This window comes from Rhyacophila brunnea, unplaced genomic scaffold (assembly GCF_057557595.1).
Source record: "Rhyacophila brunnea isolate RB1 unplaced genomic scaffold, BYU_Rbru_1.0 scaffold_16, whole genome shotgun sequence".
Lineage (NCBI taxonomy): Eukaryota > Metazoa > Arthropoda > Insecta > Trichoptera > Rhyacophilidae > Rhyacophila > Rhyacophila brunnea.
Genome location: NW_028232816.1, coordinates 4,456,054 through 4,464,277, shown reverse-complemented (window position 1 = coordinate 4,464,277; position 8,224 = coordinate 4,456,054).

Sequence of the window (8,224 nt, the reverse complement as noted above, 5' to 3'; positions counted from 1 at the left end):
TCTGAATAATGGCCAGAAACTACCATAGGATGTCATATTGAGAAACGTCATTCGAATATTAGATTTTGCCAGTTACAAGTCGTGATTGAGTAGTTTTCGACAGTGGCTCCCCCATCTCATTCTCCAGATAAGTTTTTAGGTCTGTACCTGTCAAATAATACTATTCAGTCAAATGACAACATCGTGTCCCGCTTACTCTTGAAGAATGAGATTGGCGAGACAGTCAACACTTTTACGTGTAAACAGTTATTATAGTGATAGTTTAAAATACACTATTTCTGCAAGTAAATCCATGCACGTGTACAGGTGCTATTATTCGTTGAAATGTTTCTATGTCAAATCAATGTGGGAGAAAACTTGAACGCAGCATTATTTTCCACTTGGAGCGCGAATATAATGCGAATGCTTGTTACGAAAGAATATTTTAAGAAATAAATGTCACGTTATATTCGGCATGATCATTAGCATTTCTGGCACAACCCTTGGCGGGTTATGGCCTCTTCCAAATTTTTTTAATATCCAGCGCATCTATTCTATACACAAGACTGCTTTCGGCTGCTACGGCAGCTGTCTAAGGTAGGTTTGTAACGAAGTATTAGTACTTATTATAACAATTACAATAAATTAGACGTCTAAACAGTCAAAACTGTCTATATCGCTCTTAAATTTAACACAGCCAAGAGAGGTGCTATTAAAACATAGCACTTATTGTAATTGTTACAATAAGTGCTAATACTTCGATACAAACCTACCCTAAAGCAGTCTTGTGTATAGAATAGATGCGCTGGATGATTTAGCACCAACCCTTTCCGGTTACCTGTGCCTAGCATCCTCAAATCTCCGTGGTGTAATCCAGCCATCTCAGTTTCAGCCGTCCAGGTCTCTTCTTGCCCTTTAGGGATGCGAACATAGCTCACCTTACTATGCAAGTGCAGTCTGCATTGTTGTATGATCTTTTCGTCTTCATTAAACGAGTATAGCTTCTTATTTATATATTCGGTCTAATACGGTATCATTTCTGAATATTAAGTTTGTCTATAATCAAGTTTTTAGCTATGTTCTAGCTCGCTACTTGGTGGATCTCGAATTCAATTGAATTATCATTAAAATAATATAAGTAAAGTAATTTTATCAATCTGTAATTTCGAATTATGTATTATTACATAAGTTGGGCTCAAGATCAATTTATAAAACTAAGTGTTTATTACTGCTCTAGGCGCACGGTATAAACCACCATTTAGTCAAAATTTTCGAGGGTGTAAGAATCCACTGATTAGCGAGCGTATATAACAGGCTGGCCTGTTATTGTGTTTATTGTGTTCTTGGGTTTGGGAGTGGTAATTTTATTTCATTATACGTCTGAATTAAATACATTTTAAGCCAAAAACATAATAGAGTTACGTGTACAGCCAAGTTTCATTCTAATTTTTTAACGAATTTGTTTGATACAAATAATGCATTAATTCAATATTATGGGTGAACTATTTGAAAAGAAACACAAATACAGTCAAACTTGGTTATTACGAGAAAGATGGGACCGACTGAATTTGCTCGTTATAAGCATTACTCGTTATATAACATTTTTCGCGCCACATTCTATTTAAGCATAGAATATAAAAAATCTGAAAACCATCGTAAAAATCCCCGAAACAAGCAAGGCATTCATAAACTAAAAAAGAAGTTGTTTATTGTAATGAAGTGCTGAGCCGCCGGCGCTAGTAGGTACCTGCTGACTTCACAAAGCTTGGATTTTTTACATGCAATTTCAACCATATGCGTGAATACTTATTCAATGTTGTCGGCGAAAACACCAATTAGGTACTTAGACAATTAACTAGTGTCATAAACGTAATCCGATCCCAGCGGCATTGGTTTAGTTAACTGCCCGGTCGGATTTTATTGCTTAAGCGTCAATTACATTGAGCTTTTTTATGAGCTGATTATTGGCAAATTTAAAAGCGGGCGGTTCAGCTACTGCGATTTCATGATTACACACAAAATTTTCCATTCGCTGATAAAGCCACAAGCCAGCGAGCGATTTTGACGGAACGTAGTTCGTTTTTTTGCCGGGAGGTCGCTACGCTCCATAATAATGTTTCCATTAAACGTCAAAAAGGTAAATTTCAAAATGAGTAGTTCGTTTTTCCACCACCACGCTCTACTGCGCAGACGCGATACGCCCACAAGCCGGCGTGTAGCTTATAAAGTTGACCGGCTTTCAACTTTTCTCGGTGGAGTGTTTACAACCTGCTTATTAGCTTGTTCGATGATTACACTGGGCGAATTTACAGGCAGATTATAAATTTGCCAATAATCAGCTCGTAAAAAAGCTCAAGCTTTAGGGTCGAAAATGTCGTTTTTAAACAATCGACAGATTAACAGTTTTGCTCGGTATACCCGAGAAGTAGCTCGTTATAAAAGTGAATAAGTGTACGGAGAACATCATAAAATAAAAATGTCAACGAATGTTTCTTCATTACATCCGAGATCTCGCTATTTCCGTGATCGTAATAACCAAATTCGACTGTATAAAATACATTTTTATAACAGGTAATACCCCGCTTACACGCGCATGGATTTACTGTTGACAGTAAATATTATTGCGGCCATAACAAGAAAATGTATGAGTAAACATGTATTTTCCTGCAGTTGGAGGATTGCATGCATGAATCAAAGTTTGGAAGCTTCTGAATTGTCATGCGACGGTAGGATCTTTTCGATCTGCGCCTGCGTAGTAGAACAATGTGGGGAACCTGCCAGTAAAAATCGTACTACAAACAAATATTCAGGTTGACCGATTTTCACTACCTGTCAAATAGCGTCTCGCTCACTCTTAAAGAATGAGATTAGAGAGACTCAGCACTTTTACGTGTAAACAGTTATTGTCACGATAGTTTAAAACACGCACTATTGCTGCCAGTAAATCAATGCATGTGTACAGGCCCTATTATTCCTAAAAGTACAATAATTATACTGTGACGTAACTGTATTGTAAAAAGTTAGTGGTAAATCAGCCGAATTTCCAATAAAGTTAGATAAGAGAAGAAAGGAATGCAATAAGAAACTGACAATTGCCCGATATCTATATATCTATAGATAATAGACTAAAACAGAAGCTGTCCATTACCAGGATTTGGAATAGTTAGCCATTTGGTTATTGAACTGGGTCAAATAAACATAGCATGCTATAAACAACATCCATTTTTTGTGCCCAGCCACGGGATCTAACCCGCCGCCACCCACGGCTGGCACCATCTAGCTAGGCCAACGTGGGTGGATATAAATAAATAATTATTATATAAATCGACCCTGTTGGTTTGAGTCTATGAATTTTGCAATATGTAATTATTACAATATATTGTGCGATTAATGTTTTATTTAAACAATGATAATATTTACTTTTATATCTCCAATGTCAAAAATAAATGGTGTGTAACATTCCAAAGATAGTTGAACAGACAACCTACAACTAAAATTAATGAATTAATAAGAAATACTGTTTTGTTCACTTTTTCAGATTTTTCCTCATATTTTACACTTAGAAACTTTATGTGATTTAGTTGAGATTTACAAAGCGTTAATGCAACATTGTTCATCGGACAGACAACTGTTGACATTTGCAATAAAGTTGAAAGGCCCTTATCATACAGCAAAGTATCATTGCCACCACGCACAGAAGACATCCCATTCATAGTGTGCAAATATCTTTATTTCAAGCGGTCACCGCACCAAACTATTAGTTTGTCAGTTAACATTTGAGTTTTTTGATGTGTCGATTCTGGATTAAATCGTGTCCATGTATGTGGGCTGAGTTTGATTGTGTTTATTGAGTCTAATGTCGAATGGAAAATCTACGTAAACTTGCAAGACGTATACAAATTCGGACACAAAAGAAATGTTTCGTTTACTTTTCATTGCTTTCATTCATTACCACTGATTTCCATAATCCACGAAAAAAACAAGAATGTGTACCTATATGTAACATTTATTGAATTTAGTTGTAGAGTGTACTAAACTATGTCCGGTACGATTATACCTCAAGTCGCATGTTATAGTCTGAAGCAGTGTTGGGTACTGAAAATTATTTATTATACACTTAGATATATTTTTCTTCAAAAAACCATTACAGTACAACTCCGTTAATACGAACACAATTAATTCGAAATTTTCTCAAAAATTCATAAAATCTATTTCTAAAATTTAATTATTTAAATAACCGCACAATAAGGCTGGCTGCGATAGCCACAATAAGGGGCACCCAATTCTTACAGCTGGTTGTAGCAGCCAGCAGCCAATGTCGGCAAGAGCGACACTCAAAAGGTTTATAAGAAAGTTACATTAAAGATCTAAATAAACACCCGGAATCTTTTTTAACTATGCAAGAATGTCAGTGCAGTCATTTAAAGGGCTGTTGGATACTGTTCAAGAATCAATAATGGGAACAGATACTCGAATGCGAGCTTGCATAACTTCCGAAGAAAAAATATTTGTCGGGGGTTGCAAACTTGCGGGGCATATAGTGATTTTACGGGACGGTAGTTGTTGTTTTATGTAAGGTTTCTGATATGCGATTGGAGACATCTCTTCACGAGGGGTTGTATTTGGTATCAGTACATAAAACAAAATTTTATATGTTTGATTTTTTAAACCGTTTTACAAATTGTATATATATCCCAGAGTGCTTTTCAACATTCCACTTCTCTAATCAAACTCTCTGTATTAAAAGACATCATACAATTTGTCACAGAATATGAGAAACAGCTGGCTCCCGCGGCAAGTGTGTGTAGATTGAGGCAGCCGTATACATTTTACCCTGTCATATTTAGCTGCCTGCGCAATTGGCATGTGGCTCCACAGCCGACGATATTTGGCTGCCTAGTGCAATCGCTTGAATACATTTTAATACAAATTTGAAGATCATGTTGGCTGTCGCAGCCTGGCTACCTAGTGTGTGGCCAGCCTAAACAAAAAATATTAAAAGAAAATCTTGAATGAAAATTTTAGATTTTCTGAAGCTTTGTTTTGTGGTATATTCTCTGTGACTCATGCTTTTCAGATGCCAACACCACTTTGGGCAACTATAGTATGAATTAATTATGCATTTTTTGAATTAGTTTATTATGTTCTGCATTTATCAGAAGTTTTTTTTTTACTGATTTCATATGCATATTTATATAATAGAATACATAATACTTAAACCAGCGCATCTATTCTATACACAAGACTGCTTTCGGCCTGCTACGGCAGCTAACTAGGGTAGGAAAGTATCAAAATATGAAAACTGACTATCTAGCTCTGAAATTTATCATAGCCAAGGGATGTGGTGTTAAAACATAGCACTTATTGAACAATTACAACTAACCCATTGTAATTGTTACAATAAGTGCTAATACCTGGATACTTTCCTACCCTAGATAGCCGAAAGCAGTCTTGTGTATAGCATAGATGCGCAGGACCTGTAATTCCAATATTTAGGTAATAATATTATCATCCCTATGTTCATTTTTTTAATGTAATTTGTATGAAAGGAGAGGCTGTCTGCAACAAAATAAATCGATTATTTTGTCAATTGTCTAATATGAAATCAATAAAATATTTTTTAAATACTTATTTTCTGTGTATTAATTGGTGCGAAATGTCCAACTCCCTCCACCCCAGGAACGAAAAATATACAAACTATTTAGGCGAATGGAACATTACTTCTTCATCGCCAGGACCTCATGAGTCCGGATGATCAGCACGCATGGCTTGTACCACCAGTGGCGCACCCAGGGGCAAGGGCCCTGGCACCCCAAACAAGAAAATTATCAGAATGATTTTAAACATTGAAATTGAAAGGCAATAAACTATACTTAGGCTTAGGCAAAAAATGATTTGTAATTATTCTCCAGCATCCTTTTTAGAAAAATTTCTTAGATTTTAATTTCTAACACGAAAATTTCGAAACACTGATATCGGGTTTTTTTAGAAACCTAACCCCTGTCAAAAAATTCTCGGTGTCCACCCGATTTCCGGAGTGGTGTAGGTCATGGCTGACAGGGCTCTACCCGGCATGTCGGGTCGACCAGATAAGTGAGATAAACACATCATAAATTTGCTTTAATAGTAAAAAAAGCCGCATGCGGTGCTATTATACTTCATGGCCATGAACATTTTAAATTATATATTTTCTAATTATTATGTGTCGATACTCGACAGCACCATTATTAAAGTTAAATTATTAAAAATCGCCAATAATTCACTGTACCGTAAGTGTACTGTAAGTAGATACCCTTAATTTGAACTAAAACACAATTTGAAAAACGTTAATGTAGTGTTTCACACTGCCTTTAATCTAAGCGGTAGGTAGGGGGCCTGCCAAATATCCTAGACTGAGGGCCTGTTTCAGGATTTGGGGGCTATGGTGTAGGTACACTGAGTGCAATAGACAAAAGACCGATAAACGAGAAATTAGTCTGTGTTGTGTTGAGTAGGTTTGTGTATAAGTTAAATGCAATAATACTTTTTTTGTCCATTTTCAATTAATATTTTGGAACCTCAATAAAAAAATCAAAAATCGGCGAAAAGAACGACTACACCCACTACAGTCGGTGGTGGTGTAAATCAAAAGAACATTTTTTTTCAGTGGAATTCGGCATAAATATTACAATATTATTATTAGTAGACCAAGCGGGTAGCACAGCTGATATTATTTGAGTAATGTTTTAGCATACTAGGCGCACACGTCCAGCATGGTCGCTATCAGTCACTTCCAATCCGCCAGTCGCTCATGACTCGCTCAACGGTTACCGCCACTATGCCTCCAATTAAAAAAAAAAAACTTGGAGAAACTGTAAAAATATACCGCGTGTATTGTGAAAATATATAAAAATAATTATATGAAGGAAAAAGAGCCTATGGTACTTATTTATATTCTCCTTGCCCCCCCCCCCCCTAATATTAAATCCTGAGTGCGCCACTGTGTACCATTGAAAGACCAGTGGCACTCAAGAGGAATGGCGCCAACCAAATAATGCCAACCATCTGAGTAAATATCTGAGGAATCATTCCTGATGAGCATGCTAAAAGACATATTGCAGACAACACACAAGGGCACTAACGGTCCTAATAATTATGACTATTAGGTCACGCTCTCTCGATAACCACTCGTCGATGTGACAGGTCGCAGTAACACATAGGTGAAAACTAATAGTTATAACTACAGGTCAGGTGTTCATCGCTAAACTCAAAGTACGAAGTGTCTGGGTATTGGGAATGTACCCAAAAAACGGGGCTCCGTAGGTGAAGATGACTAGATCTATAAGTCAGTAGTAAATTATAGTATATTGCGTATGTAAGAAAATCAGCATAGCAACTGAACGGTCTTAATATTTGTGGAGTTTACCAACTTAACCGTGCGTCATGAGCTTGCAAAATAATTTCAAACGTCATGCCGTCGGCCACACGGTTTAAGCGTTGGACTATCACGCCGTGGGTCCCAGGTTCAAATACTGGGTCTGGCAAGTACACATATTGTTTTTCAATTTGTGTCTGTCAGGATATGGACCTAATAGGTTGAGCAAGTGGCTGACATCCATTTCTCGTAAAAAACAAAATCCGTTAATACAAACCTCTACTCTGTGGACGCCCATATGATCCTATTAGGATCGGACATGGTCTTATATATTATATAACAGAAATAACGTATAAAACTCGTATTTATTATTATAAATTATAAATTTTTGACTTTAATTGGGTCATTTACGTTAATTAACCCATCTTCGGAAGTTATAATCGACCTATCCGAAAATGGATTTATATCTCGAAACAGTTGTCAATGTAAATGACTCCATTAAAGTAGAATTAACAAAAACAACTTAGTTTCAAAAGCATGACTACCTATATTATTATCTACTTATTATTATTAAAGTCACGTGCTGCGAATGCCAGAAGAGAACCTCAATCTGGCTTGCCTGTACTTCAAACCAACCGGATTCCGGCATCCTGAAAAGCCGCTAAATAGTATCTACAGAGTTTATACGCCGGAACTACGGGATGCTGGTATGACGAAGATTCTTACAGACGCCGCATGGTGTCCATAATATTATGCTCCAACTAAGGGGCAGATATGTGCGAAGAAGTGTTAATTTTGAATTTTAAAATATCTTAATACCTTTATTATGTATGTCAGATAGTATCGTTTATATTATAGCTACCTATTAATTCAAACTATGACTCAGTTTCA